The 20,994-nt window shown below is 43.5% G+C and overlaps 1 long non-coding RNA gene across 1 annotated transcript in view; it reads left to right on the top strand.

Moving 5' to 3' along the window:
* The first annotated feature begins 2,811 nt into the window (after positions 1-2,811).
* LOC115292905 overlaps positions 2,812-20,994 on the top strand; it is an 83,524-nt gene continuing 65,341 nt past the window's right edge. Inside the window, exons 1-2 of the long non-coding RNA XR_003909216.1 lie at positions 2,812-2,841; positions 15,307-15,446. This is a non-coding gene — a long non-coding RNA (uncharacterized LOC115292905). The remainder of the gene's footprint in view (positions 2,842-15,306; positions 15,447-20,994) is intronic.

Genomic DNA, 20,994 nt, shown 5'->3' with positions numbered 1-20,994 from the left:
AGTGACCCCCTGGATATTTTCAAACTTTTATCGATCTGCATTGGATGATTCTCCCTTAGGTCCACATGGAAATCACTGTCAGCCTTTATTTAATTTTATTTCTCTATAGTGTACATTTCAAGTTGTTTTTATGTTTATTTACTATTGAGACAGAGAGAAACAGAGCATGAGCAGGGGTGGGTCAGAGAGAGAGAGGGAGGCACAGAATCCTAAGCAGGTTCCAGGCTCTGGGCTATCAGCACAAAGCCCGACATGGGGCTTGAACCCATGAACCGTGAGATTGTAAGGACGTAGGTCTGATTCAGCCTTCCCCTGTACTTAAAGGGGAAGGTGCCAGCTTCTCCGTATGAAAGGGCGCACATTAAGGAGGGACAACTCCTGTGGCACCCAATCAAAAGAGGCCAGCTGACACCTTTGACCTTTCTAGGGGCAGGCCTAGTCACACCCTACGTGCGGGCCTAGTCACACCCTATGTAAGGGTCCTGTGCCCACTCTGATTGGTCAATAATCTAAATGTTGTGATTGGCTCCCACAACTGCCAGTATTGATGGTGGGGGTAGGGATTGGAGCACTGTGCCTATGTCCTCATTTCCTGTAACTCCCCTTCCCAAACTTATAAAAGCCCTACCCCGCCTTTGTTCGGGGCTCTCTCTCTCCATGTGGCCAGCAGGTTGGTGGAGTCTGTAAGCCCAACCTTAAGCCTGTAATAAAGCCCTTTGTTTTAGCAGGCGTGACTTGGTCTCCCTGGTAGTCTCTGGTCTTTTTTGGGGGGCGATATTACAAACTTGGGCATAACATTTGGTGCATTGGCCGAGAAATCCCCCCTCTCCTCCAGAGCTCCTGGGACACTGACACATTGGGCCTAATCACCGGCTGGTGAGTGCACTCATTCTTTGTTTTCTTGTAGGTTTTTTGTTTGTCTGTTTTTGTGTTTGCTTGTGTGCACGGGGCCTTGTGCACAGGGCCTAGGCAGGAGGTGGCCGAAACGACCTCTGTGGGGCCTCAAAGGAGCCAGGTGGATGCGCCGTGGAAAGCTCAGGGCCGTGGGTGCCAAGAGACGTCTTGGATCCACTCTGAATTAGGTGAGTGGGGTCTAGGACCCCACGGGGAGGCCGGAGAACCGGTTCACCTTTCTGAATTGGGTGAGTGGGGTTTAGGACCCCACCAGGAGGCGGCAGAGCTGGCTCACCCATCTGGAAGTAAGTGAGTGGGATCTAGGATTCCACTGGGAGGCCGGAGAGCCAATTCGCCTGCAGGGGGCTTCACTGGTGGCAGCAGCGAGACCCCATTAGGAACAGGGGGAGACTGGAGTAAATCTCTTGCCAGGATTCTGGTGGCTCTCTGGAACAGGTCATACACCAGCGGCGCAAGGGAAAGCTGGGTGCCCTTGGCTTAGCCATAGAGCCAACTTGTCTCTGTCTCTCTGTGTACCTGTTTATAGTGTGGTATTTCTGGAGGTTCTACTGGTGGCAGCAGTGTGACCCCATTGTGTGTATTTCTCTGGGTGGTTGTTTGTGTAAGTCCTCCTTGGGAGGGAGGCACAGACGGAGGTGGAGTGTAAGTCCTCCTTGGGAGGGAGGCAAGGTATAAGTCCTCACCAGGATGGAAGTGGAGAAGTGTAATTCCTCCCTGACTAAGGGGTTCCACTGGTGGCCGCAGTGAGACCCCTCTTGCATCTGTTCTTTGTGCATCTGTTTGCTGTGCGTCTAAGTATGATTTTTGCTGTGACTACATTTAGGGGTTTTCTTATTGGAATGTGGGGTCTTTACCCTACATATTTTTCTTTGGAAAGCACACAAGGACCATTATCTCACTTTGGTTTTCTCCTCCCCTGGCCAGGAAGACTAATTCTTGTGTTCTGTGGCTTAATTTTGTTTTTCATGTTGATTTTGTTTGGACTAGAGCCATGGGACATTCTACTTCCAATCCCCTAGACCTAGTTCTGACTCATTTTAAAGAGGTTAAAACTCAAGCCCACAATCTATCGCTAGAGGTCAAGAAGGGAAAGATGGAAAAACTCTGAAAATCTGAGTGGCCCACCTTTAATGTAGGATGGCCACCTGAGGGTACCTTGTACCTCCCCATCATAGAAGCAATAGAAGAAAGAGTTTTCCAACGTGAGGGGGCCATCCGATTCAGATCCCATACATTGTTGTCTGGAAGGATCTGGTCACTAACCCACCCATTTGGGTGAAATCCTTTCTCCAGTATCGTCTCAGGTTCTGGTGAATCGAAACCCAGAAGGAGAAAAGCCAAGACAAACTATGACCTTGCCCTCAGCACCCCCCTACCTGGTTTTGGAGGGAGGAGTGATAAGGATCTCCTCTTTCCCCCTCCACCTTACCAACCCCCTCCAACTCCCTCAGACCCTGCTCCTAATGTCCCATTGCCACCACAGCCATCTTCTTCTGTTCCATCCCCTTCCATTGTAAGAGGCCCAGCATATGGGACCTGTGACCGAATGGACACAACCCCAGACTCCACAATGTTCCCCTTGCAAACCACGGGACCTATAGATGAGGCAGGAAATCAGCCTCATCATTATTGGTCCTTTGCCTCTTCTGACCTTTACAATTGGAGATCTCAAACCACCCCCCTACTCAGAGAACCCCAAAGGCCTCACTGGGTTATTAGAAACTGTACTCTTTACTCACCAGCCCACTTGGGATGATTGTCAGCAATTGTTACAGGTTCTGTTTACAACTGAGGAGCGAGAATGAATCCTGCTGGAAGCATGAAAATTTGTTCCTGGTCCGACAGGGGTCCCCACCATAAACACCGCTGACATCGATGCTGGATTTCCCCTTGTCTGCCCTAACTGGGATTATAACACAGGAGAAGGTAAGCAGAGCCTCAAGGTCTATCACCAGGCTCTATTGGCAGGTCTCAAAGCGGCCACTAAAAGACCCACTAATCTGACTAGGGTATATGATATAAGGCAGGAGGCAGATGAAAGCCCCGCTGCTTTTCTAGAGCGGGTGATGGAAGCCTTCAGACAGTTCACCTCATTCAATCCAGAGCACGCAGATCATAAGTCAACATCTATACAGACAGCAGGTATGCTTTTGCAATGGCTCATGTGCATGGAGCTATTTATCAAGAAAGGGGTCTCCTGACCTCAGAGGGAAAGACTATTAAAAACAAACAAGAAATCATGGACCTGCTACAGGCCCTATGGCTAGCAAAAAGGGTGGCCATTATCCACTGCCCTGGCCACCAGAAAGGAGATCACCCCGTTGCCAAGGGAAACAACCTGGCTGATAAAACAGTCAAGGGAGCAGCCTTCGAACCCATCGATGCCTTGCCGGTAGTCCTCCTGGACCCCGAGGACCCCAACCTACTTGAGAATCCCAAATATACTGAGGAGGAAGCCAAATGGGCCCAAGGACGACCCATGAGAAAATTCTTCAAAGGATGGTGGAGGGACTCAGATGGGAAGTTAATCTTCCCTGAAGCCCTGGCAGAAAAGATACTACATAAAATACACCGGACCACCCATATGGGGGTAAAAAGAATGCTGGATGTGGTCCGACAATCTGAAGTAACCACCAAAGACTTACACATCAAGATTAAAGAAATTGTTCACTCGTGCAAGACATGACAACTCACTAATGCCTATCCAAATTCCAAAAGCCCGGGCCAACACCTTCGAGGTAGGAGGCCAGGGGCCTACTGGGAAATTGACTTCACTGAAGTAAAACCAGGCAAGTATGGCTATAAATATCTATTGGTTTTTATAGATACTTCCTTAGGATGGACTGAGGCCTTTCCTACCAAGAGCGAGACAGCCACTATTGTGGCAAAGAAATTATTGGAAGAGATCCTGCCAAGTTCTTCAGCTTATCAGGTCAGATAATGGACCAGCGTTCATGTCTAAGGTAAGTCAGGGAATCACACAGTTCATTGGGGCTGATTGGAAACTACATTGTGCATATAGACCCCAAAGTTCAGGACTGGTAGAAAGAATGAATAGAACTCTAAAAGAGACCTTAACTAAATTGACCCTAGAGACTGGCAGAGACTGGGTAGCCCTCCTTCCCTTTGCCCTATATTGGGTGTGAAACTCTCCCTACCAAATGGGTTTAACTCCCTTTGAAATTATATGAAAAACCTGCCTCTATTATCCCAAACTTCCAGGCAGCAGCCCTAATGGACATAGGATAACAATCTGTTGCTGGAAACCCGAGCTATTCAATGGTCTCACAAATATGTATGGCCAAAGTTACGTGCTCTCTATGAATTAAGTCCACCTACAGAGCCTCACCGGTACCGGCCTGGTGACTGGGTCTATGTCAAACGCCATCGGCAAGAAAACCTTGAGCTGAGGTGGAAAGGACCTTACATCATCCTGTTGACCACTCCAACTGCCTTAAAAGTGGATGGAATAGCAGCCTGGATTCACTACACTCACGTGAGACCAGCTGACCCCTTCCATGTCCCAGAAGGCTGCATCAACCTGGAGGAACAACAATGGCAGTTGCACCCAGACAAAAGAAACCCACTCAAGCTGCGACTCTCCCACCGAACATCAGATTGACTTCTATAGCAATACTGCTCCAGATTTTAGGTTGTGTCATCATTAATAAGATTATAGCATTTGTCAAAGAGCATGTAAATGTTATTCAGTTAATGGACTTAAGAAACCAAAACAATGGTAACATAGTTGACCCAGGATTGGGTCAAGTTACAAGACAGAGGAAGAAATGTAAGGACGCAGATCTGATTCAGCCTTCCCCTGTACTTAAAGGGGAAGGTGCCAGCTTCTCCGTATGAAAGGGCGCACATTAAGGAGGGACAACTCCTGTGGCGCCCAATCAGGAGAGGCCAGCTGCCACCTTTGACCTTTCAAGGGGCGAGCCTAGCCACGCCCTACATAGGGGTCCTGGGCCCACTCTGATTGGTCAATAATCTAAATGTTGTGATTGGCTCCCGCAACTGCCAGTGTTGATGGGGGGGGGGTGTAGGGATTGGAGCGCTGTGCCTGTGTCCTCATTTCCTGTAACTCCCCTTCCCAAACTCATAAAAGCCCTACCTCGCCTTTGTTCAGGGCTCTCTCTCTCCATGTGGCCAGCGGGTTGGTGGAGTCTGTGACCCCAAGCTTAAGCCTGTAATAAAGCCCTTTGTTTTAGCAGGCGTGACTTGGTCTCCCTGGTAGTCTCTGGTCTTTTTTGGGGGGCGATATTACAAACTTGGGCATAACAAGATCATGACCTGAGCCGAAGTTGGACGCTTAACTGACTGAGCAGCCCAGGCGCCCCTCCAGTGTACATTTCATAGAGGACATTTAGTGACCGGCTATTTCTACTTCAGCATGATCATTGTAGTTACGAAATGCCTTTGATCACAGGACGATGGGAAACTGATGCGACAAGTTTCTTGTCTGCTTCTCTACAAACCTGACGTCTTTCTGAATCCCTTTGGGACCCAGGCTTGGCTTTTTTAAAATCCTGGCAGCTTCTCTGACATTGAGCTGGGATGGAGTGAGTGGTCATCAGAGAAATAGCTAGCTGTACACTTTGTTGGTTGGGGGGCACTTTTCTGGTCCCAAATGGTCCCTCTCAGCAGGAAGAGAGCCAACCCTCCCTCCGTCTCCATTTAATTTCCAAGCAGTGCTGCTCAATGGCCTAAACTAGAATCTGGGTGGATTTCACTGCATATTTGTACTTATATACCTGAAAGTACTCATGTATATCTATCTATATAATTTTGTTTTATGTAAACATGATCATTATATATATGGTATATATATTTTGCTATTTTCTTTCTCCTCTGTACAATATATGAGCAAAATCTCCATGATCCTTGCTGAAAGGAAATGGTACCTGGCCAAGAAATATTGATAATTAGTCTGTGAGTACAGGCTTTATTTATCTACTTCTCTACTATTACAAGAGTCCACTGTTAGGGTGAAGCCCAGGTCAGGCCCTCAGTTAGGTGCATGTGTTGTCCAGTGTGATAAGGTCAGATAAACAAAGGAAGGTTTTAAAGTATCTTAAATCACAAGAATGTTACAGAATGTTACAGTCCTTGGTGGCACTGACTGTTTTCCCGGGTTAAACAGAGAAAGGGGAACTTCTGTGGCTAGAAAGGTCATTAGTAAATCTGATATAAGCAATTGACTGAAAACAGGGAAAATACATTTCTGAGCTGAGTCACAGGGAAGGTCATTGGGAGGACATGACCCCCAGTTGATTTGTGAGCTGAGTGGGGGCTCTCACCCCCCTGTCCTGTCCTTGGAATATAGGGTCGGCTCCACCTTTCCTGCAGTGGGACTGTTTTCAAGGATGCAGCCTTGGGTAGTGAGGTGGTGTTTTAGATTCTGCAGATGGGTGATCTGTGTGACTGAGCCCCATTAAAGCCTCTGTGGACCTTAAGATTCTGGTGGCAAGAATGAGATCTACCGGTCTTTCAGCCCCACCACAAGCCCGGAACGTTCCCTTGCTGGTTAAACCGGGCCACCTCCATCCTGGAGTGGCCCCTCTTCCTTCCGTCTCTGCCTGCCCTCCATGCTGAGTCCAGCTCTGAGATTTCGAACCAACAGAGGCTACTCCAGGCGGGAAAGGAAGTTACCTTTATTTAAAAATAATTTGAAAAGGAGTCATGATCTTAAATATTTTGCAGGGGAGGGTGAGGAATCCTATTATATTTTACATCTTTTCATATGTTCCACTTCAGTGAAATTATGTTAGTATCACAGTATTTTAAATGGCTAGATATTATTCCATATTAGCTATGCACCATAAATTTATTCATCACCAATGTATTGAAGGGCATTTACATATGTTCCAGTGTTTCTTTATTCTAGACGATATCAAACATTCTCTTAAAAATGTCACCATGTCAGTAAAGAACATACACATAGAAAAGCATATCAATATGTATTCAATACATTTTTTGTTAGATAAATAATTTAAGGAATAGAATATTGAGAATTCTGGAAGCTTCCTTCATATTCTCTCCCAAACATTCCTTTCTATCCTCTCCAAAATCTAGGACTAACATGGCTTCTAACATTGAGTATTAGTTTTTCAACTTTACAGAGTGGAATGACCCAGTAATAATCTGTTCCATTTGCATTATTTGGCTCATATTGATTTCCATTTGCTTTGAACATGGAGATGTGGTGTAGCATCTTTATTGTTGTATTGTGTTCCCCGGACCTACCATTTGGAATGTGTGGATATATGAGCAGTTACTAGTTTGTAGCTATTAAGATTAAAAACGCTATAAATATTTTTGTGCATGTTGATTTTTATGTACACGAATGCATTTCTGCTAAATGTTGAAAAATTCTATGTTATGTCCAAATGTAGTTGACAGTGCCAATACGTTTCCCAAAGTATCAGGAACAAACTGTCAGTATTGAAAAGGATTTCATGGCTTTGCATTGTTACTAAACTTAAATTATACAATGTTTTCTTTTTAGACAGTTTGGTGAGTGTGAAGTGCTATTTTGGTTTTTTTTCCCCTCATTTTACCGAGACTAATGTCATTTCATATAATTATCCATTTTTGTGGAGCACTTTTTAAAATTTCTTGCAGTTTCTTATTAGATTGTCTTCCTGATCTGTAATTAATTTTAAATTAAATTTTCTATTGATTTGAAAGTATTGTTTGTGTATATTGAAAGGGGTCTTACCTTGTTTATGTATATTGAACAAATCTGTTTTCACTTTGTAGCTTTTTTGGTTTTATAATTTTTCTGTTTATTTCAGCACATATGTAATATACAAGGGATCACCACCATCCTTTCCCCCCTCCTGGGGTGATTCCTCAAGCCTGTCAGTGTGGCTGGTTCATAGCTCATCATGGGATACGTACAGGCCATGGTCACATAGAAGCCATTCACTTACCACAAAGTTTGTCTTTAACATTGTCAGTGGGGTTCACTTTTTAATTTCTTTTGTTGGACTCTTATCAAGATAAACCAAGTTCACAATTTAAATATAGCCCTATTTTTTCCGGAGGGCGGGTATTTTTCTAGTTTCACTTAAACCTCGGTTCTCAGACAATGTTATGAATACGTTCCTCTGTATTATATTCTCTCAAATTTACTTTTTACCTTTCTCCATGTAGAGGTAAAATCCACTTGAAGTGTATTATTTGTCAATTGTGAAATAGGGAGCAAGTCTTTTTCTCTCCACATGGGTGTTCGATTTTCCAAGCATCATTATTGAACGCTGTCTTTTCCCTCATTGTTCCTGAGTATTGCCATTGTCAAAGTCAAGTGGTTGTATATTTGTAAGTCTATTTCTGCACAGTTATTCAGTTCACAGGGTCTGTTTTTCTACCCGATGCTAATAACACAGGGTCCTAATGACTGTGGCTATATAATAACTCTTGGAAATTGGTAAGAGAAGTTCTTTTACTTTCTTCTTTGTCCTTCTTCAGCATATCTTGACTCTTTCTGACCCCACAGAATTTTGAATAAAAATAGTGTGGATGGGTGGGCATAAATGCCCTTTTTTCTCTTATACTGAAAGAAATGTTTTATGCAAGTGTCTGTTGCATCGAAAGTTTCTCTTCACAATTATTATTTTATAAATATGCCTTACCAGTTTTCTATTTATAGCTTGCTAAGAGCTTTCTATCATAAAAGGATTTTTTGCATTTCTTTTGAGTACTCATATCATATTTTTCATTAATTTTATTAATATGGAAAATTATATCAATATATTTTTGGATGTCAGACCAAACTTTCATTCCTGGAATGTTGTAAATTTGGCTGTGATATACCCATAGATATCGATAGAAATATAAATATAGATACAAATTACAAAATATATATATTATTTGCTATCACTGGCATGCTTTTAGTATTCTTTGTATCTATGTGTATAGAAGAGAATGTTCATATCTCTGAATGCCATCACAAGGCTTTGATATCAAGTTCAGGCAGGACTCATATGGATATCTGGGAAATAGAGTTTATTGGCCTCCCCACTGAAAGAGTATTCATAAGATTGTTTTTTGTTTCTTCCTTATCTATATGGTAAAATTTACTAGTGAAACTACCTGTGCCAGGTCTATTTTGTGGGAAGCAATGTTTCTTTTAATCACAGATTAATTTTCTTTATAAGTCCTAGGACTATTGCATTTTTCTTTAAATTTTGAATTACTTTTAATAAGTTGCACTTTCCCAGGAATGAGTTCATTTCATCTAATCTTTACTCATTATTTTCATGATTTTCTCTGTCTTCTTGAATATAGATTCAAATCAGCATGATTGCTGATTTATAATAACTATCTTATGAATACTTATATTCTAATTCTGTAGTCTTTATGTCATTTCTGGGTATATTTCTAGGGATTGATTCCCCCTCCCCCCCCACTAAGTTATGGGAGACTATTGCTGCTTTTTTGTGCCTAGTGATTTTGGACTGGGTTTTGGATATCTGAAATGTATATAACATTTGGATGCTGGAATTTGTTGTATTTTCCTAAATACTATTGAACTTTGTTTTGGCCACATGGTCACTTGGGGTCAGTATATTCATTTCCAGGCTTCTTCCAAAATTTGTTATGGTGAGTTCAGTTTTTATCTTAGGGCTAACATAACCCATTGCTAAAACAATAATCTTCTGAAGATCCTACCAAAGTCATGTATTATGGCGATTTCCCACTTACAGCATATTTGTCACAACTAAGGAAAACCATTGGTATTTACTAACAAGTAAACTCACCTTTTATTTGGAGCTCCTAAGCTTTTTTTACCCAGTGCCCTTCTGCCTTTCCAGATCCCATTCAGGGGACCATTTATATTTAGTCATTATGCTTCCTTGGGTTCCTCTAACAGACAGTTTTTGATGGCCTTGAGAGTTTTAAAGAGTCAGGCATTTTTTTAGGATTCCTCTTATTTTGGGTTTGTCTGATGGTTTTCTCAGGATTTCTTAATCCCATAAGGGATTATGGATTTTGTGGGGTAAAAGAACAGAAGTAGAGATCCATTCTCTTCTCATCGTGTTAAGAATACATCCTGTTGCTGTGACTCATCGCCCATGACATTAACCACTGTCAAACGACCAAGACAGTATTTTCTGTGTTTCTCAGTGTGAGGTTACTGTTTCACCCCCTCCCACCTTGTGCTTTCATGAAGCAAGGCACCAAGCCCAGCCCACAGTTAAGGACAGAAGGTGTGCCTAGAGCTGGAGAGAGTAGTTTGGAAATCTGCTTTTTGGATTTTTTTCTCTTCTCTTTGCTATATGTAGGGATTTTAAATACGTTTTTTAGCCACATGTCTGATCATTTGTCATATAAATTGCCTTGATTTTTATGTTGGTTTATTTGCATCGTTCCTGGTGTTTTGCTTCTTCGTGTGTATTGCAATTTTGTATTGTAAGCCCATTGTCAAAGGAGTTTTATCTGTGGTGGTCATGTGCAGTCTGGAGCATAAGGGCTGCTTACGCTCCAATTCAGAGCCTCTCAGCTAAATTGCCACTGTTGCCATTGACTCTCCCTGGGCTCCTACTGATCTCACAAAGACACAACCCTGTGTCACCTGGCCACAGGCCTCAGGCCCTCTATCTTTTGCCTCTTGCCCAGGACTTCCTCTTGGATGTCAGGGTTTGGAAACTTAAAGACTCAGCTTAGTGAACACTGGGACATTGGGGACGTTAACGCCTCATGGAGCAAGTGGTGAATGAAACATGGGAGCCAGGAGATGGAGTTGTCCCCCTGTGCTTCTTCGGAAGAGATGGATATAGGTCTGTCGTTCCGTGGGATCAAGTAAGCAGTCACACCCGTCAGCAGCCGCCTGTCATTCTCTAATTCTAGCTTAACGCCCTTTGGACTCAGTCACTCTAAAGGAATGGTGGCCCATAAGTCCTTTGCCACTGGCTCTGCTTTCTGAGGAATCCCTAAGATAAATGTCTCTGTCCGATCCTCTTGAGGTATTATCAGCCTGGGACCACCTTTTGTCTAAATTTATTGGCCGTCGGGTTTCTGGGCCATGCACACATTGCAACTTTCAAAGTTAAACCCTTATGAGCAGAGAATTATCTTTGTCAAGTCTTAGGGGAGGGGCACCTGGATGGCTCACTTGGTTGGGTGTCCAGCTCTTGATTTTGGCTCCAGTCATGTTGCCGGGGTTGTGGGATTGAGCCCCGTCTTGGGCTCCAGGCTGAGCATGGAGCTTGTGTAGGATTCTCTTTCTCTCTCCCTCTGCCCCTCTCCCCCAATCTCTCTCTCCCTCTCTAAATAGTAATAATAATAATAATAATAATAAAATAAAGTCTTGGGGGATTTTTTCTTTTCCATTGTTCAGAATTCACAGCAAAATAGAATGTTCCCCTTTTCCTTTATCTCTGAGGTGCCATTAAAGAAAATCGAGTCTATCTTATTACCAATGAAGAAGCATTTTCGGCATCACATGTTTATATGGGAATCTTATTAGTATCTGCCCACGTCCTGTTCTCCTAACTATATAGGGTCATTCAAACTCTGACTCTTACTGAGATTTCAATCACCCACAAAGTGGTAAAAACCTCAGTGCCTACTCATCTCTGATTTCAGATTCTCCTTCATCTCTGCTCCCTCAATATTTCCTCTACATGTTTAAGCGTTGCCATACGTTAAAATCATGGTTCTTATTTTTCATCCAGATGTTTCTAGGTGGTTCTGATGGGTAGGACTTTCATGACATATCATTATTTATATGGTCAGGAACAAAACCCTAACTATTTGCAATTCTGCCAATCTCGGTGATCTTTACCAAGGCACATCAACTTGGAGGCAGAAATTCAAGAGAAGCATTTGCTACGATCAAATACATGTCTTCCCTGAGAAATAACATGGAATTAGAAAAGACAGGAAAAACAGATAAAGACCTGACGAGTATGTGTGGCAGTCCAACAACACAGTAAGGACACTCATTTCTACGTGTTTCAGTTAGCCTGAGAGTCATCCATATCCTAAACCTAAGTCATAATAAATGTTCATAATGTTGACATCAAGGAAATGTAAAACTTTTAAAAATGTTCACCGCACCAAAGAGGGTAAGGCTATATAAAATCTATTTCAAAATCTTTTTGTCCCCTGAGCTAATTTTAAATGTTATGTTATTTAAGAGAGTGGATAATCATAAGATAAAAAATTATAATTATTGCCAGTTATTGAGTTTGTAATAGGTGGCGAATACTGGGCTCTGCATTTTATCTAGTTCTCAAAACATTCTCAGGGCGCCTGGGGGGCTCAGACAGTTAAGTGTCTGACTTCACCTCAGGTCATGATTTCATGATTTGTGAGTTCAAGCCCCGCATCGAGCTCTGTGCTGACAGCTCAGCCTGATTCAGATTCTGTGTCTCCCTCACTCTCTACCCCTCCCCTACTTGTGCTCTGTCTCTGTCTCTGTCTCTCTCTCAAAAATAAACATTAAAAATTTTTTAAAAATTTCAGAACATTGTCTTAATTCTCACAGTAAACCTGCACATTCACTATTATGAGTTTTCCTTTATAATAAATACCTTAAAGTTACACAGTGAGTGGCCAAGACAGAATTGCAATTTCGATTTCACCATATTGCTATCTTTTCCCATCCAGAGAAATTTCTTATCCTATAGATCTGTTCTAAGACTATGGCGGATAGCTAGCTAAGCCATTGCTACACAGCTCTGCCCAGGAGACTCCCTGGCAGCTCGACAGGGGCATCATGTACTCTGAGTTCTATCCTCTGATCTTTGTTTATGACCTTGGTCTAGCAGGTTCCCGGATGTTCCGCCTCTCTATCTGGAAGAGCCGATGATGGAAGTGTTTTGGCACACATGCCAAATTTGTGGCATTGAAACCAGCGGGCAGAGCTAAAAGGGGGACTGGATAGGGAGTCAAAAATGACAAAAACAGCAACAAACAGGAGGGCCAAGTTTTCAAATAGAATAATTCTGTCTGGACAGTTGACAAAGAACAAATGCTCCCTTGCTCCCGGTGGAAATGATAATTTTAAAAGGCAAACTGGGGAGCTTTAGATAATTATTTAGTCCTTCTGAATATTTATGAGTTCCAGTGTGCCACATACATTTTAAAGACAGTTGACAACTGTAGCATTCATCCTCTGGTTCTCTCTGCATGCTAAAAATAGCTTTTTTTCTTTTTAATGCAAAAACAATACTTTTAGGTTGGTGTCCATGACATAAAAGACTGTAGAATCTGGATCCCAGGCATGATGGTAAAGAATGTTGTACAGAATTCTTCTTGAGAACTTTCAGATGAGGCATGGGCTCTGTCACTTCCGCTGGAGGGGGAGACCATAGAGGGCACTCTTGATTAGTAGCTAGGACAGGGGATGAGGTTCAAAGGTCCAGAGGTTAAGGCTGCCAGTCTCTACCCATGGGGCACTGGGAGCTTAAGGAATCAGTCCAGTCACAGCCTGGAGGGATAAACTTAGATTCGATTCAGAAATGAGAACTGAGCTTGGGATCAAAAAGGCAAAACCTGGGCAGGAGCAGGAGCGCCGGGGGGAAATAGAAAATAGACTTCCAACAAGCAAGTTTTGACCATTGTTTCAAACTGAGCTCGTGTGTTTACTCCTCTTACAGGGGGCAGGTGCAGGGGTTCAGATGAGTCAGGCCAATTTAATGGAGCAACTGGGTACCTCTCACCCTCTTCTGCGTTTCACTGATGTAGAAAATTGTCATGGAAACTGTCAGTGCCCCATTCAGATCCACTTCCCCAGAAGGTACACCCTTTCACCAGCTCCGGAGAGCGCTTCCTCTTAGCATTCCACGGACCCTCCTTTCTCCAAAGAATTGCCCTTTGCCTTAAAGAAGCCACCTTAGTTGACACTTCCTCTTGTGAGTCAGAATTTGATGAGTGATTGATTGACATAGAGTCAAAAATGGCAGCCACTTTATCTAAACAGGAAACTGACACTGTGGCCCAATGCCAGCTGCAGAGCCCCCCCATGGGATCAGGCTGAAGTTCATCTTCTGCTGAGGCACAGTTTTGCTCAGCTCTTCTCCTGCCGCATTGTGTTACCTTTACCTCTTCACACATTTCACCAGAGTTCATCCTTTAATCAACTATTTGTTGAGAATCTCCAGTTCAGGCCCCTCTAGGGAACCCAATGAAGCCAGACAGATAAGGCATGCACTTGCTATGCCTGCTGCATGAGGAAACTGAATCTCCAACAAGGAGAGTGGTCTCTCTCACACTCTCCTGTACAAAGTGCAATCAGTTACTTTGATGTGAGCTCAGGACTGATTGGGTCACCCCAAATATAGCAAGAGCTTCTAAATAGCCATTCTCCAAGCTTAGAATGTTCTCCTCCTGAACACTGTTCATGCTTTACACCTCTGTCCTGATGTCATTCTCTTGGTAATTGCTCCCTGTGTGTCCGGCCTCTATAAGTCCTATGTGGATCTTAGTTTTCCTTCACGTGGGCTTCCATGGTGATTTGCGTGGCTCTGTGTTCCTGATACATCATCACGTATCATGAAGTTGGCTCTAACTTTTAGTGAGTGGCCCATCAATGCCTTAGCTAGCTTCAGTCAGAGGGGACGAAGCAAGGCAATGTTGTATACCTGAGGTCCTGCTTCTGAGGGTAGCGATTTCTTTGCTCTTCCTCCCACCTCCTAAGAGAGCCACACTCTCCACTCACCACCTCTTCCAGTGTTTGGGGGTGGCGGGAATGCCCTGGGCTCAACAGCTATTACATTAGGTCAGTCTGGAAGAGGTGTCTCCAAATCTTTGTCCCACAATAGGTGTGGGGATAAAAGGACCCTGAGATTATGGGAAGCCAACATCCACCCCACAGGACTGCAGAGGAAGGATAGCTCCAGGCTATCCTCATGAGCCTTAAGCATCTCTGCTAAATTCTGGGCTGAGGCATATAGATAAGCCCTACCAACAAACGAGGCTGTTACCTCATCATGGAACTGGTTATAAAACTTCTAAGGTACGAGATTGTGTTGGTAACATCCCATGGGGAAGTTTCCAGGCCCAAGGAGGCCTGCATCATTGGGCGATGTGCTATACTGAGCTGGATGAAAACACGTGCCAAGACAGAGCTGGTCCCACAGATCAGGGGGCTTTGGAGACCCAACTCCAGAGAGCAGTGAGCACACTTCCTTGAGTTCCGTTGTGCCCAGAGACAGCGCACACATACTTGAAGGCATGTAGGCATGAAAGCACATGCTCGGGGTGGGCAGTGTGCCCATGCAAGAGAAGGGAACTCTGGCTGATGAGCTGAGCTGAGACTTGCGTACTTGGGTCTGCTGTATGGGGTAGTGGAGAAAGCCTCTAGAAGAAGGGATGCCATAAATCTTGTTCTAAGGAGCTTCCCTGACCTGTCGATGGATCTCTTCTCCCTTCTAGGCCTGGATCCTCAGTCTAAGAAACCTTTGTCCCAAGGTGGCTAAGAGTTTGAGGGACATGTCAGAAGTATGGCTGATGGACCAGATGTGATGGGAAGGGCCGGACTCACCCCAGGAACACCTCCTCCAACATGTTAGCAGGTATAGACGTTGGGCATGTTAGCGGGTATAGATGCAGACAAATCTGTGAGAACTCCACACTGGAAGAGTGTGGCTTATGCAAGCCAAGGTGGCCACACTCAGCCTTAGCACCAGGCCCCCTGCAACTGGCCAAAAACCCGGGAGAAGAAAAAGAATTTGGGGAGTGTCTGTCCAAAAGGAATCCCCGAGGGAAAATCCTTCAGGCCCTCTGGAAACAGGCACAAAAAGTCTGTCCTAGTTTCAACATGGTGATTGTGTAAACACTGAGATATGCTTCTCCATCCAGGAGGGATTAGAACCCTTCAAGGGCTTGTCAATGCCACAAGAGGTGGCAGGGACAGCTGCCGTGTGGGGACCTGAACACGGGGATCATTCCCTGGGAGGTTCAGCCCTTCTCAAAGCCTGAGTCTCCATCTGCCTGCAGGCTTCTGTGACCACGGGAGAAGGTTAGATCTGGAGGCAGAAGACGTGGGTGTGAACTTCACTAATAAGATCATTTTTAGTTGTCAGGGTTTAAGCAAATAACAGGAGCCTTCCCATCTGTCTAAAGGGAACCAGAACACCTGCATGTCAGGGCTGCAGTGCAACAAAGGGGATCATGTATGACAATAGACTTAGCATTCCACCAGCTACACATTAAAAATGTGCAACTGTTTAATGAGCATCTATTATCTGCTGCATTCTCTATTAAGCTAGTCATAGTACTACAAAGATGAATAGGACAGAATTTTTGCAGATGGCTCATAATCCCTTTGAGGAGATGTGGCCCACCCATGGCTATTAGTGATCAGGTCACAGGCAGACTAGGATATATTGCAAGATACTTAAGGGATATTAAGGCCCCGCAAGAGGAAATCTCAAGTAGGCCTTGGGGACAGAGGCCCGGTTCTATTTCTCAAGTTTATGGAATCAGGATTAAACTGAGGTCCATGTAAGTCCAAGGCTGGCCTTCATCCTCCTCCTTCAGGGACACGTGGCTTATTTAGTGGTGGGGCCAGAACTATAGTCAGGTTTTTTGACTGCCAGCATAAAGGTGTTTTCACTATACACTTTTGTTTTGTTTTGTTTTTCCTTCAACATTAAAGCAAGTAATTTCAATTTTAGAGTCTAAATGAAAACACTGGGATTGACCCTTTGGGAATGTATGATTCAACCAAATACTTTTCTCCCAGAACATAATAAGTGACTTTTTACAACTCTAATTAGAGTTGTTTTATTGCAGCCTGATGCCAAAGCACGGATCCTTATTACATTTTTCCTTTATAATCTAGAAAGGAAGGCTTCTGATGCTTAGATAGGTTGACAATCCAGTTCCTTCTCTCCCAAGAGAGAACAAGAACGTTGCATCTGAAAACCCACCTCCCTGGTTTGGGAAAAGGTGATTTTTCATATCAGGCAGCTGAAACAGCTGAGTAGTGGGATAAACATCCTAGTTCATCCTTTGGAAGCTGGGGCCCGCCCCCAGGGACATGGGCCCTACTGCGTCATCTATGGCCACAGATGGCTTCTGGAAGCCTCCCAGTGGCAGGTTCAAAGGAAATCCTTGTGGCTAATTCCACTTGGAGGATTGTACAGGTTGACCAACCGATCAGGGTTGTCTCCCCAAAGAGTGAAATGACCTGTCTCTTTCGTGTCCTCACTGTTTCCTCCAGAAAGCTTTTGGGGAACACAGAAAGGAGTGGCAGTAGATTAAAGCAAGACTAAGAATGATATTCAAAACCAGTAAGAAAAATCCAGCCAATTGCAAGGCTGCCAGACACTCCGACACTCACTACTGTCATTCACAAGGTATCTCTTGCTTATGTTAATTAAGAAAAATAAACATCTCCCTGTGGCGCCACATGCCATCAAAGCAAATACACAAGAGGGAACTTAATCCATTTGCTCACTGCACGTCCCTACTCCTGAAGCAAGCCATTTGGAAAAATTGTATTGCTTAGCTCAGGGCGGCTTTATCAGTTGCTGATTCTAACCTCCAATGCCAACATTTATTAGGCTTCCACTCTGGGCCGAGGACTGGAAAATGTGGGGAAAGAGATAACTCTCCATTTCTCGGAGCTCCTGCGACTTAATTAGAAATTTTTATGATATGGACCTAGTGAATCTTTTCTATGTATTCATCCACTCAGCAAATATTGATGAAGCACCTAAATTCTTGAAGGTGTGTTGAGATGGGACGGATCAGTACTGAATCTAAAACAGACAGCCGCTGCCCAATTTCTAATGAAGAATATCTGACGGTGAAGAAATAAAAAAGTAAGACTTGTAGTAAAATGATAGAAGCCAGTAAGTGATATGAAGAAGAATAAAGAAGTGAGAGAATACAGAGTACTCAGGATGGGGTTAGGAGTATTATTCTGTGTAGCGTGGTCAAGGAAGGCTTGGTTGAAAGATGGGTAAGAAATCAGAAGAACAATGGGGAGGAAGCCATGTGACTCTGAAGGAAAAGGTATCTTAGGCAGAGGAAACAAATTGAAAGGGCAATGGAGAGAGACTGCTTCATTAAAGGAGTCAAGGACCAGCAAGCTGGTGAGGTGAAGGAGAGAGGGAGGCGATGAGCTAACGGAGGAAAGGCTACACATGAAGCAGCTTACAGCACCCGTAGGACCTCCTCCATTTTTCTGAATCTTCTGGAAAGAATGGGTGGTAGGGCAGGTTCAGCCCTAAAAGTGACGGGCTTGAATTTGAGAAAAGACACTCTGGGTCCTTTGTGGGGAGTAAATGACAGGGTGGTAGATAAGCAGAGAGACCAGGTAAGACATTGCTGGAGTAACCCAGGCAAGAGATGGGGGTACTAGGACCAGGGTGATAATAAGAGAAGACGCTGGAATTTTGGATGTATATTAAAGATAGAGAAATAGGACTCATTGATGGATTTGCTCTAGCGTGTGAGCTAAATGGAAGAATTGAGCATGACTCAAAGGTTTGGAGGCACGAACACATGGAAATAAAGACTGGTCATTTACTGAGCCAGAGAAACCTGTGACAGAAGCAAGTGTGGGCGTGAACTTGTGAATTTGGTTGCTGATGGGATGAGTTTCAGATGTCCTATATTGTTCTGGGCTCAGGAGAAAGGTTGGTGGTTTAGATATAAATGGGAAGGGGGCATAGACATACAAGTGCTTGGTTTCTTTTGTCTCAAAGAGGTGAGCTTGCCCAATGGGTGAGTTAGTGGGGTGGAGAACAGGTCTTTGGTGGATGCTGGGTTATGGCAACATTTAGAACTTATGAACAGAGGAATGAAGTAGCAAAGAAGACAGGGGAGAAGAGGCTAGAAAGCCAGGGGCCAAGGCAGGAGAGAAGGTGAAGTCATGGAAATCACATAAAGAAAATGTTTTACCCAGGAAGAGAATGACCAAGAGTTGTGTGTGTGCCTCATGCATGCCTCAAGCCCAGAACTGATTGTATATTCCACGCGAGTTCCTAGGATGGAGTTATTCGTAAGGTTGGAATGGGAGTTGTGCAGAGGCTCTGATTTAGGATGGAGCTGTGACTGGTAGGGAGAGGAAGGCATTTTAATGAGAGATGCCCCAAATTAGCAAATGCTGGAAAATGCGTACCATGTGCCAAATTTCTTGGAAATTTACATATGACTTAAATGTGTATAAATATATAATCTTCTTAAAAATCTACGCAGTAGGTACTATTATTATTCCTCATTACAGATAAGTGCTTGGGATTACACAAAGGATATGTATTGGGCCATATGGTTTCAGAGAGCATCTTCTTAATGCCTTCATCCTGCAACTGTGAAGAAAAGGCAACTAGATTGATTAACCATGAACCTTGCTTTTTACAAGAGCAAGTGAAGTTCAAAGCAAGGTTAGGGCTGTATCACATGGCGTGGGCAGCTCTTGAAGACTTGGATTTCATTCTGTGGGCACAAGGGGGGCAGTCATGTTTCTAAATGGTACAATTTTGGGTGACTTCTTCTCATTTTCTAAGGGACACATGACCATTTAAGAGCCACTGACAAAGTTTTGAATTTGAAACATTCTCATGTGCCGGAGTCCAGCTCCAGCAGGTCCAGGGGTCCCTGAAAGGATGGACGGTGTTGGCGAGAGAGAGATGAGAGAGCCGCATGTTTCTTTCTTGGTCGCCAGGCAGACATCTCTGTTCAGTCTGCTTTGGTGTCTTTTTTTATTGGTTAAGCAATAACATGACATCAGAAAATAGAAATTGTTTACAGTTTCTAACTCTTAGTGATAAGGTGTTTCAATCATCAAAAGTGTACAGAGACAAGTTTTACAGAAGTATTTTTGTAGAACCATTCCAGTTTATCCTTGGCATCAGTCCCCAAGGTTCAGAAAGTAACAAACCTATCTTATTTGGTACGGATTGGGTTTTGGCCAATAATTATGACTTTGTTTTTAATTAGCATATTATAACCAAATCATGTAATGCACTTACAGTAAGGTTAAGTAAATTTTATAATTAAGAGAATAACAAGATGTTTTTAGTAAAAAAAAAAAACCAGGATAATATACATATTATTTAACTTAGTAATGCTAAAACTAAAACTTAAGTAAAATTGTACAAAGATAGGCTGGGAGTTATTTTATCTAGCTCATAAACCACAAGAGAAAGAATGTTTGCTAACAAGTTGCTAGAGAAAGTCCTTTCCTTGATGTAAGCATAATGGGGGCCCTGAGTGTGTTGACCTTGTACCTGGGTTTCTAATTTCTTATCCATCCTCATAGCTGAAGTCAGTACAAGGGAGGGTATTTGTGACTCCAATAGCAAAAATATATGCAGCAACTGATGTCTGGTCCTTCCTTGTCTGTTTCTTATCTCTAAGTTAGGCTCTTTTTCTCTGGGCCAGAGTTCATTGTAACTCTTGTGTTCTCAGCTCCCCTTATGTTTTGGGTCCACAAGGCTCATTAGAAGAGACTTTTGGCAAACATCTGCAGCACTTTGATCTAAAATCCCTTTGCAGGGGCAAGAATATGCTTTTTCTTATGAGGTAATTGTGTGGGGAATATCGGTCCGACTTGGAACATTGTGAGGCCTAATCAATAGCAACAGGCTTAATTTCACATGAGCAGTAGTAGCAGAAGGGGATACCAGTTCCGCCTCTCATGGCAGGAGTCTTGCAATGTCTGCCATTTCCTTACTGTGACCGTGTCATACAGCAAGGCTGGTGCAGCTCCTGGCACCCATGCATCCTAAGAGTGTAGAAACTGAGGCTGGGCATTTAAATTAGTTCTCTAAAGTCATACAGATCGCTGCAGGACCCAAGTCTCTGCCCCTCAATCTCACACTTTTACTAGTGGAACCTAATGTCTGGACTGTAACTATCTTAAAGTTGGCCAGGCTACAGCAACTTGGGTCTAGTTTTCATCTTTCGTTTTATTTACTTTTATAGTTTATTTCATTGTGCAATATTTCAGCGTAAGTTTATAAAATAAATGTAATAGATACTTCATGTCAATTTGCAGCTCTAGGCCTAAAGCCTTTAAGAACAAAGGTAACCCAAGGAAGATCGCCTGTAAAATGTTTAGTAGGTACACAGACATTGCTGTGTTCTGTGCATGTCTCCTCCAATCCC

The sequence above is a fragment of the Suricata suricatta genome, chromosome 5 (genome assembly GCF_006229205.1).
Source record: "Suricata suricatta isolate VVHF042 chromosome 5, meerkat_22Aug2017_6uvM2_HiC, whole genome shotgun sequence".
In the NCBI taxonomy this organism is placed as follows: Eukaryota; Metazoa; Chordata; class Mammalia; order Carnivora; family Herpestidae; genus Suricata; species Suricata suricatta.
Note: the sequence above shows the minus strand (reverse complement) of the source record. Positions and strands in the feature narration are given on the sequence as shown.